The sequence below is a fragment of the Accipiter gentilis genome, unplaced genomic scaffold (genome assembly GCF_929443795.1).
Source record: "Accipiter gentilis unplaced genomic scaffold, bAccGen1.1, whole genome shotgun sequence".
Taxonomy (NCBI): Eukaryota; Metazoa; Chordata; class Aves; order Accipitriformes; family Accipitridae; genus Astur; species Astur gentilis.
This window is the reverse complement of record NW_026061075.1, coordinates 1-10,576: the sequence shown is the minus strand read 5'-3', so window position 1 is coordinate 10,576 and position 10,576 is coordinate 1. Positions and strand designations below refer to the sequence as shown.

General features: G+C 52.8%; 1 long non-coding RNA gene across 3 annotated transcripts; it reads left to right on the top strand.

Annotated features, from left to right (window-relative positions):
* The first annotated feature begins 546 nt into the window (after window positions 1–546).
* LOC126037379 (uncharacterized) lies at window positions 547–9,952 on the top strand. 3 transcript variants are annotated; one of them, XR_007505672.1, is made up of 6 exons: window positions 547–655; window positions 985–1,096; window positions 4,070–4,181; window positions 5,393–5,504; window positions 9,153–9,501; window positions 9,873–9,952. It is a non-coding gene; the product is annotated as an uncharacterized LOC126037379 (long non-coding RNA). The 3 variants fall into 3 exon arrangements; XR_007505674.1 differs by lacking the exon at window positions 4,070–4,181; XR_007505673.1 differs by lacking the exons at window positions 9,153–9,501; window positions 9,873–9,952 and adding an exon at window positions 5,831–5,922.
* Window positions 9,953–10,576: the final 624 nt, after the last annotated feature.

Here is a 10,576-nt window from a genome sequence, read left to right as displayed (position 1 = left end):
GTCTCCTAGAGTCTTTTGGCCTTTTCTTATAAGGACCAGAGATCCCAGGTAGCAGCCCCAGACTTGTCCAGTGAGGCTACCCTAGATAATTCTTCTCTTTTGCAGGAAGCTCTCTTCTGCGGGATCAACGCAAGACTCCTCCCAGGCGTCTCCCAGAATGTTTTGACCTCTGCGTTCAGGACCGGAGATCCCATCTACCTGCCCCAGACTCCTCCAAGTAAGTAGCTCGAGACATTTTTGTTGTCCTGTAGAGAAATCTCTCAACTCCGACAGCCACCTGAGACTCCTCCCAGGCATCTCCCAGAGTCTTCTGTCCTCTGCTTTAACTACCTAAGGTGTCAGCAGCCCCAGACTCCTCCAAGGAAGCTACCGTTGAGGTTTTTTTCTTTTTTTGGAGGAACCGCTGCCCTCCGGGATCTCCTGTGATTCCTTCCAGATGTCTCCTAGAGTCTTTTGGCCTTTTCTTATAAGGACCGGAGATCCCAGGTAGCAGCCCCAGACTTGTCTAATGAGGCTACCCAAGATGATTCTTCTCTTTTGCAGGCAGCTCTCTTCTGCGGGATCGATGCAAGACTCCTCCCAGGCGTCTCCCAGAATGTTTTGACCTCCGCGTTCGGGACCGGAGATCCCAGCTACCTTCCCCAGACTCCTCCAAGTAAGTAGCTCGAGACATTTTTGTTCTCCTGTAGAGAAATCTCTCAACTCTGACAGCCACCTGAGACTCCTCCCAGGCATCTCCCACAGTCTTCTGTCTTCTGCTTTACCTACCTAAGGGGTCAGGTAGAAGCCCCAGACTCCTCCAAGGAAGCTACCGTTGAGGTTTTTTTCTTTTTTGGAGGAGCCGCTGCCCTCCGCGATCCCCTGTGATTCCTTCCAGACGTCTCCTAGAGTCTTCTGGCCTTTTCTTATAAGGACCGGAGATCCCAGGTAGCAGCCCCAGACTTGTCTAATGAGGCTACCCAAGATGATTCTTCTCTTTTGCAGGAAGCTCTTTTCTGCGGGATCAACGCAAGACTCCTCCCAGGCGTCTCCCAGAATGTTTTGACCTCTGCGTTCAGGACCGGAGATCCCATCTACCTGCCCCAGACTCCTCCAAGTAAGTAGCTCGAGACATTTTTGTTGTCCTGTAGAGAAATCTCTCAACTCCGACAGCCACCTGAGACTCCTCCCAGGCATCTCCCAGAGTCTTCTGTCCTCTGCTTTACCTACCTAAGGGGTCAGGTAGAAGCCCCAGACTCCTCCAAGGAAGCTACCGTTGAGGTTTTTTTCTTTTTTTGGAGGAACCGCTGCCCTCCGGGATCTCCTGTGATTCCTTCCAGATGTCTCCTAGAGTCTATTGGCCTTTTCTTATAAGGACCAGAGATCCCAGGTAGCAGCCCCAGACTTGTCCAGTGAGGCTACCCTAGATGATTCTTCTCTTTTGAAGGAAGCTCTCTTCTGCGGGATCGACGCAAGACTCCTCCCAGGCGTCTCCCAGAATGTTTTGACCTCCGCGTTTGGGCCCGGAGATCCCAGCTACCTGCCCCATATTCCTCCAAGTAAGTAGCTCGAGACATTTTTGTTGTCCTGTAGAGAAATCTCTCAACTCTGACAGCCACCTGAGACTCCTCCCAGGCATCTCCCAGAGTCTTCTGTCCTCTGCTTTACCTACCTAAGGGGTCAGGTAGAAGCCCCAGACTCCTCCAAGGAAGCTACCGTTGAGGTTTTTTTCTTTTTTGGAGGAACCGCTGCCCTCCGGGATCCCCTGTGATTCCTTCCAGACGTCTCCTAGAGTCTTTTGGCCTTTTCTTATAAGGACCGGAGATCCCAGGTAGCAGCCCCAGACTTGTCTAATGAGGCTACCCAAGATGATTCTTCTCTTTTGAAGGAAGCTCTCTTCTGCGGGATCGATGCAATACTCCTCCCAGGCGTCTCCCAGAATGTTTTGACCTCCGCGTTCGGGACCGGAGATCCCAGCTACCTGCCCCAGGCTCCCCCAAGTAAGTAGCTCGAGACATTTTTGTTCTCCTGTAGTGAAATCTCTCAACTCTGACAGCCACCTGAGACTCCTCCCAGGCATCTCCCACAGTCTTCTGTCTTCTGCTTTACCTACCTAAGGGGTCAGGTAGAAGCCCCAGACTCCTCCAAGGAAGCTACCGTTGAGGTTTTTTTCTTTTTTGGAGGAACCGCTGCCCTCCGCGATCCCCTGTGATTCCTTCCAGACGTCTCCTAGAGTCTTCTGGCCTTTTCTTATAAGGACCGGAGATCCCAGGTAGCAGCCCCAGACTTGTCTAATGAGGCTACCCAAGATGATTCTTCTCTTTTGCAGGAAGCTCTCTTCTGCGGGATCAACGCAAGACTCCTCCCAGGCGTCTCCCAGAATGTTTTGACCTCTGCGTTCAGGACCGGAGATCCCATCTACCTGCCCCAGACTCCTCCAAGTAAGTAGCTCGAGACATTTTTGTTGTCCTGTAGAGAAATCTCTCAACTCCGACAGCCACCTGAGACTCCTCCCAGGCATCTCCCAGAGTCTTCTGTCCTCTGCTTTACCTACCTAAGGGGTCAGGTAGAAGCCCCAGACTCCTCCAAGGAAGCTACCGTTGAGGTTTTTTTCTTTTTTGGAGGAACCGCTGCCCTCCGGGATCCCCTGTGATTCCTTCCAGACGTCTCCTAGAGTCTTTTGGCCTTTTCTTATAAGGACTGGAGATCCCAGGTAGCAGCCCCAGACTTGTCTAATGAGGCTACCCAAGATGATTCTTCTCTTTTGCAGGCAGCTCTCTTCTGCGGGATCGATGCAAGACTCCTCCCAGGCGTCTCCCAGAATGTTTTGACCTCCGCGTTCGGGACCGGAGATCCCAGCTACCTTCCCCAGACTCCTCCAAGTAAGTAGCTCGAGACATTTTTGTTCTCCTGTAGAGAAATCTCTCAACTCTGACAGCCACCTGAGACTCCTCCCAGGCATCTCCCACAGTCTTCTGTCTTATGCTTTACCTACCTAAGGGGTCAGGTAGAAGCCCCAGACTCCTCCAAGAAAGCTACCGTTGAGGTTTTTTTCTTTTTTGGAGGAGCCGCTGCCCTCCGCGATCCCCTGTGATTCCTTCCAGACGTCTCCTAGAGTCTTCTGGCCTTTTCTTATAAGGACCGGAGATCCCAGGTAGCAGCCCCAGACTTGTCTAATGAGGCTACCCAAGATGATTGTTCTCTTTTGCAGAAAGCTCTTTTCTGCGGGATCAACGCAAGACTCCTCCCAGTCGTCTCCCAGAATGTTTTGACCTCTGCGTTCAGGACCGGAGATCCCATCTACCTGCCCCAGACTCCTCCAAGTAAGTAGCTCGAGACATTTTTGTTCTCCTGTAGAGAAATCTCTCAACTCCGACAGCCACCTGAGACTCCTCCCAGGCATCTCCCAGAGTCTTCTGTCCTCTGCTTTAACTACCTAAGGTGTCAGCAGCCCCAGACTCCTCCAAGGAAGCTACCGTTGAGGTTTTTTTCTTTTTTTGGAGGAACCGCTGCCCTCCGGGATCTCCTGTGATTCCTTCCAGATGTCTCCTAGAGTCTATTGGCCTTTTCTTATAAGGACCAGAGATCCCAGGTAGCAGCCCCAGACTTGTCCAGTGAGGCTACCCTAGATGATTCTTCTCTTTTGCAGGCAGCTCTCTTCTGCGGGATCGATGCAAGACTCCTCCCAGGCGTCTCCCAGAATGTTTTGACCTCCGCGTTCAGGACCGGAGATCCCATCTACCTGCCCCAGGCTCCCCCAAGTAAGTAGCTCGAGACATTTTTGTTCTCCTGTAGAGAAATCTCTCAACTCTGACAGCCACCTGAGACTCCTCCCAGGCATCTCCCACAGTCTTCTGTCTTCTGCTTTACCTACCTAAGGGGTCAGGTAGAAGCCCCAGACTCCTCCAAGGAAGCTACCGTTGAGGTTTTTTTCTTTTTTGGAGGAACCGCTGCCCTCCGGGATCCCCTGTGATTCCTTCCAGACGTCTCCTAGAGTCTTCTGGCCTTTTCTTATAAGGACCGGAGATCCCAGGTAGCAGCCCCAGACTTGTCTAATGAGGCTACCCAAGATGATTCTTCTCTTTTGCAGGAAGCTCTTTTCTGCGGGATCAACGCAAGACTCCTCCCAGGCGTCTCCCAGAATGTTTTGACCTCTGCGTTCAGGACCGGAGATCCCATCTACCTGCCCCAGACTCCTCCAAGTAAGTAGCTCGAGACATTTTTGTTCTCCTGTAGAGAAATCTCTCAACTCCGACAGCCACCTGAGACTCCTCCCAGGCATCTCCCAGAGTCTTCTGTCCTCTGCTTTACCTACCTAAGGGGTCAGGTAGAAGCCCCAGACTCCTCCAAGGAAGCTACCGTTGAGGTTTTTTTCTTTTTTGGAGGAACCGCTGCCCTCCGGGATCCCCTGTGATTCCTTCCAGACGTCTCCTAGAGTCCTTTGGCCTTTTCTTATAAGGACCGGAGATCCCAGGTAGCAGCCCCAGACTTGTCCAGTGAGGCTACCCTAGATGATTCTTCTCTTTTGCAGGCAGCTCTCTTCTGCGGGATCGATGCAAGACTCCTCCCAGGCGTCTCCCAGAATGTTTTGACCTCCGCGTTCGGGACCGGAGATCCCAGCTACCTGCCCCAGGCTCCCCCAAGTAAGTAGCTCGAGACATTTTTGTTGTCCTGTAGAGAAATCTCTCAACTCTGACAGCCACCTGAGACTCCTCCCAGGCATCTCCCACAGTCTTCTGTCTTCTGCTTTACCTACCTAAGGGGTCAGGTAGAAGCCCCAGACTCCTCCAAGGAAGCTACCGTTGAGGTTTTTTTCTTTTTTGGAGGAACCGCTGCCCTCCGGGATCCCCTGTGATTCCTTCCAGATGTCTCCTAGAGTCTTTTGGCCTTTTCTTATAAGGACCGGAGATCCCAGGTAGCAGCCCCAGACTTGTCTAATGAGGCTACCCAAGATGATTCTTCTCTTTTGCAGGAAGCTCTCTTCTGTGGGATCGATGCAAGACTCCTCCCAGGCGTCTCCCAGAATGTTTTGACCTCCGCGTTCGGGACCGGAGATCCCAGCTACCTGCCCCAGACTCCTCCAAGTAAGTAGCTCGAGACATTTTTGTTCTCCTGTAGAGAAATCTCTCAACTCTGACAGCCACCTGAGACTCCTCCCAGGCATCTCCCACAGTCTTCTGTCTTCTGCTTTACCTACCTAAGGGGTCAGGTAGAAGCCCCAGACTCCTCCAAGGAAGCTACCGTTGAGGTTTTTTTCTTTTTTGGAGGAACCGCTGCCCTCCGCGATCCCCTGTGATTCCTTCCAGACGTCTCCTAGAGTCTTCTGGCCTTTTCTTATAAGGACCGGAGATCCCAGGTAGCAGCCCCAGACTTGTCTAATGAGGCTACCCTAGATGATTCTTCTCTTTTGCAGGAAGCTCTTTTCTGCGGGATCAACGCAAGACTCCTCCCAGGCGTCTCCCAGAATGTTTTGACCTCTGCGTTCAGGACCGGAGATCCCATCTACCTGCCCCAGACTCCTCCAAGTAAGTAGCTCGAGACATTTTTGTTCTCCTGTAGAGAAATCTCTCAACTCCGACAGCCACCTGAGACTCCTCCCAGGCATCTCCCAGAGTCTTCTGTCCTCTGCTTTACCTACCTAAGGTGTCAGCAGTCCCAGACTCCTCCAAGGAAGCTACCGTTGAGGTTTTTTTCTTTTTTTGGAGGAACCACTGCCCTCCGGGATCTCCTGTGATTCCTTCCAGATGTCTCCTAGAGTCTATTGGCCTTTTCTTATAAGGACCAGAGATCCCAGGTAGCAGCCCCAGACTTGTCCAGTGAGGCTACCCTAGATGATTCTTCTCTTTTGAAGGAAGCTCTCTTCTGCGGGATCGACGCAAGACTCCTCCCAGGCGTCTCCCAGAATGTTTTGACCTCCGCGTTCGGGACCGGAGATCCCAGCTACCTGCCCCAGGCTCCCCCAAGTAAGTAGCTCGAGACATTTTTGTTCTCCTGTAGAGAAATCTCTCAACTCTGACAGCCACCTGAGACTCCTCCCAGGCATCTCCCAGAGTCTTCTGTCCTCTGCTTTACCTACCTACGGGGTCAGGTAGAAGCCCCAGACTCCTCCAAGGAAGCTACCGTTGAGGTTTTTTTCTTTTTTGGAGGAACCGCTGCCCTCCGCGATCCCCTGTGATTCCTTCCAGACGTCTCCTAGAGTCTTTTGGCCTTTTCTTATAAGGACCGGAGATCCCAGGTAGCAGCCCCAGACTTGTCTAATGAGGCTACCCTAGATGATTCTTCTCTTTTGCAGGAAGCTCTCTTCTGCGGGATCAACGCAAGACTCCTCCCAGGCGTCTCCCAGAATGTTTTGACCTCTGCGTTCAGGACTGGAGATCCCATCTACCTGCCCCAGACTCCTCCAAGTAAGTAGCTCGAGACATTTTTGTTCTCCTGTAGAGAAATCTCTCAACTCCGACAGCCACCTGAGACTCCTCCCAGGCATCTCCCAGAGTCTTCTGTCCTCTGCTTTAACCACCTAAGGTGTCAGCAGCCCCAGACTCCTCCAAGGAAGCTACCGTTGAGGTTTTTTTCTTTTTTTGGAGGAACCGCTGCCCTCCGCGATCCCCTGTGATTCCTTCCAGACGTCTCCTAGAGTCTTCTGGCCTTTTCTTATAAGGACCGGAGATCCCAGGTAGCAGCCCCAGACTTGTCTAATGAGGCTACCCAAGATGATTCTTCTCTTTTGCAGGAAGCTCTCTTCTGCGGGATCGACGCAAGACTCCTCCCAGTCGTCTCCCAGAATGTTTTGACCTCTGCGTTCAGGACCGGAGATCCCATCTACCTGCCCCAGACTCCTCCAAGTAAGTAGCTCAAGACATTTTTGTTCTCCTGTAGAGAAATCTCTCAACTCCGACAGCCACCTGAGACTCCTCCCAGGCATCTCCCAGAGTCTTCTGTCCTCTGCTTTAACTACCTAAGGTGTCAGCAGCCCCAGACTCCTCCAAGGAAGCTACCGTTGAGGTTTTTTTCTTTTTTTGGAGGAACCGCTGCCCTCCGGGATCTCCTGTGATTCCTTCCAGATGTCTCCTAGAGTCTATTGGCCTTTTCTTATAAGGACCAGAGATCCCAGGTAGCAGCCCCAGACTTGTCCAGTGAGGCTACCCTAGATGATTCTTCTCTTTTGAAGGAAGCTCTCTTCTGCGGGATCGACGCAAGACTCCTCCCAGGCGTCTCCCAGAATGTTTTGACCTCCGCGTTCGGGACCGGAGATCCCAGCTACCTGCCCCAGACTCCTCCAAGTAAGTAGCTCGAGACATTTTTGTTCTCCTGTAGAGAAATCTCTCAACTCCGACAGCCACCTGAGACTCCTCCCAGGCATCTCCCACAGTCTTCTGTCTTCTGCTTTACCTACCTAAGGGGTCAGGTAGAAGCCCCAGACTCCTCCAAGGAAGCTACCGTTGAGGTTTTTTTCTTTTTTGGAGGAACCTCTGCCCTCCGGGATCCCCTGTGATTCCTTCCAGATGTCTCCTAGAGTCTTTTGGCCTTTTCTTATAAGGACCGGAGATCCCAGGTAGCAGCCCCAGACTTGTCTAATGAGGCTACTCCAGATGATTTTTCTCCTTTGGACGAAGCTCTTTCCTCTGGGATCCACCTTTGACTCCTCCCAGTCATCTCCCAGAATCTTTTGGCCTCTACTTTACGGACCTAAGATCCTAAGAAAAGATAACTATGAAAAGGCCAAAAGGCTCTGGGAGATGCCTGGGAGGAGTCACGGGTGGATCCCAAAGGGGCGAGCTTCCTCCAAAAAAGAGAAAACCTCAAGGGTATTTTCCTTTTAGGAGTCTGGTTCTGCTACCTGAGGTCTTGCATGAGCAGCAGGCAGTAACCTAGCCAAAATCGACCGGAGGAGGCCTGACAAGGGGTCCTGCTCAGTGCTGCAGAGGAAGGCAATAAACCCCCGGGGCCCAGTGCCAATCTGCGCCAGGGGAAAATTCCTTCCTGACCCCAGAGCTGGCGATTGGCTATTCCCTGAGCACGTGTGAGCAAGACCTGCCTCCTGGTCCTGCAGGCCGGATAGGCCCCCCAAAGGATGCCCAAGCCCTGTTCTCCCTGAACCTGGAGCCATCTTGGGGCTTCCGAGAGCAGCCAAGTGCCCCCAGCCTGATCGGCTTTGGGGGCAATAATCCTTCCCACGCCTTCGGCCCACCAGCGGGTGCTCCAAAGCACTGGGAGCCCTGGCAACATCTCTGCATCCCACTTCTTACGGCTGCTGCCACTGGTTCCGCAGGGAGTGAGGACGGCGAGCTCTGCAGTGCTCCTCAAGAAGACATTCCCTTGGTCTTGCCACAGCTCCCCATCCAAACAAGCCTGATGGCCTCGGGCACCTCCAGGGCTTGGTGGTTCTTCTCGTCTCCAGCAGCCTGGTCCAGCTTCTGGTCTTCCTCCCTCAGCACTGGGCAAGGAATTCCAGCGGCTCCTCACGGACTTCCTCTGGGATGTCTCTGGGCCGCCTGCCAGGCAGACTGGCAGTGGGACAGGGGAGGCTGCCCCTTTTATAGTGCCCCGGGGCATTGTGACTGCTGCGTTGCCGGGTGGTGGCACTGTGACACAGGGTGGGGGGTGAGGGGGCCCCCTGTGCGCAGCGCTGCCTGCCGCCCCTCGGCCCAGCATCCTTGGGAGGAAGGCCTTTGGGGTGCCGGCCCCGCGGGCTGTGTGGCTTTACTGAGTCCAGAAGTTTGGCAGAAAATAAACTGCCTTGCGTTCCAGCTTATCCTCAGATGTCAGAGGGCCTGGGGACGGCTAGGTTTAATTTCTTTCTGAGCGATGTCCAATTTGACGCTCTAAGGGCGGTCGCGTTCAATATGCTGAGCTATCACAATGAGGGATGCCCTTAATAGCGCACTGTACTCTCGGCTTAGCTGTGTTCAATGCACGAGAATGACCAGACTTAGGGAGTTTGGTTGCACAAACGAACTATCACGACTAGATAAATGAGCAGCGCAGTTTATTAAAGCAATGGTACAGGTGCTTTTGGATTGCCTGTGATAAATAGACTGTCTGCAAAGCACGTGCAGGTGGCATTACAGTCGCTTATAAGCGCATGAAATGATGAAAGAAAAGAGCTCTGAAGAATTCTAAGTTAGAATTCTAATTCTAATTAGAATTCTAATTCTAATTAATTTCTGTTGTAGGCACCCGTTGCTTTGGCTCCAACCACCCCTGAGAGCGCGGCAGAGCCCCTGGTGCGCCCAGAAGAGCTGGCAAACCTGTCAGAGGAAAGATGGTAAAACGAGCTCGCTTTGGTTAAAATCAGAACCGACTCCAGTGGGTCGTGCCTTTCCCTACCTCATACCGCTGTGGGATGAAAAGGTTTGCAGGCTCTCCCCAGGACAAGGAGAAAAAGAAAAAACGAAAGAGAAAACAGGTCTGGGGAGAGAAGAGTGACAGACACGCAGAAAAGAGGAGGAGGAAGAGAGAAAACGTTTTTGGGGACGGACCGGTGAAAAGATGCAGGAAGGTCCAGCAGTTCAGGAAGCCCAGGTGTGTACCAGGCTCTGCTGCCCATCTTTCCCAACTCTCAGCGCTGCTGCAAGTCAGTCCGACCTGCTGGCAAGGGACGGTGCTGCGCGGGGCTTGGAAATAACTCCATGGCCGCTCCCCAGGGGCTCCCCATCGAGCCCTGCTGCGTGGCACAGGGGCCCTGTGCATCTGTGCATGCATGCAGGTCTCTAAGGGCATTTCCCGTGGGCATAAGGCGCCAGAGCCGTGCCCTGGTTGATGCCAGCCATAGCTCTCTCTTCTGGGCTATGAACAATTCCTCGTCAACGGTGTTCCCTAAAGAAAGGGGAAGCGAGTCATGCCTATTCCTGCCTTCATGGGTTTATCAGTGCTCTCTGACTCTGTCGTTGTAGGTGCCGTTTCCCTGTTACTGGCTGAAGCCCTGTGACTCCCAGGCCCGCCCCCCGCCGCAGTTGATGTTTGCAATAAAAGGATCTTTTCTCTCTTCTGAGTGTGTCTGCCATACGATATTCTGGAGTAGGTAGATGGGGTTTTGTGATGAGTCCTCGGGGAGGAGTCTGGGATCTTGCCTTGTCCCAGCATCCTTTCCCGCAGGCATCAGGGCTGAGTTCAGGTGTTTTAGGAGTGAAACCAAAGCACGGACTCACACAGGAGGGTGGAGGTTGGAAGGGACCTGTAGAGTTCCTCTGGTCCAACCCTCCTGCTCAAGCAGGCTCACCTAGAGCAGGTTGCCCGGGACAATGTGCCCTTGGGTTTTGAACATCACCAAGGTCAGAGACTCTGCAAACTCCCTGGGCAACCTGTGCCAGCGTTTGACCACGTCGAGAGGAAAAAGTTGTTTTCTCATGTGCAGCTGGAGCATATCATGTGTTTTAATTTGTGCCTGTTGCCACTGGTGCTCTCACTGGGCACTCTTGAGAAGAGCCTGGCTCCCTCATCTTCATTCCCTCCCAGCAGGGATAGATAGATGATAGATTGATAGATCGATAGATAGATAAGAACCCCCCCGGCTTTCTCTTCTCCCCACGGCAGTGTGCCAGCTTAAAAGCACCAGGGCAAAGTCGGCTTCCTTGAGGCTCCTTGTTTTGCAGGTGAC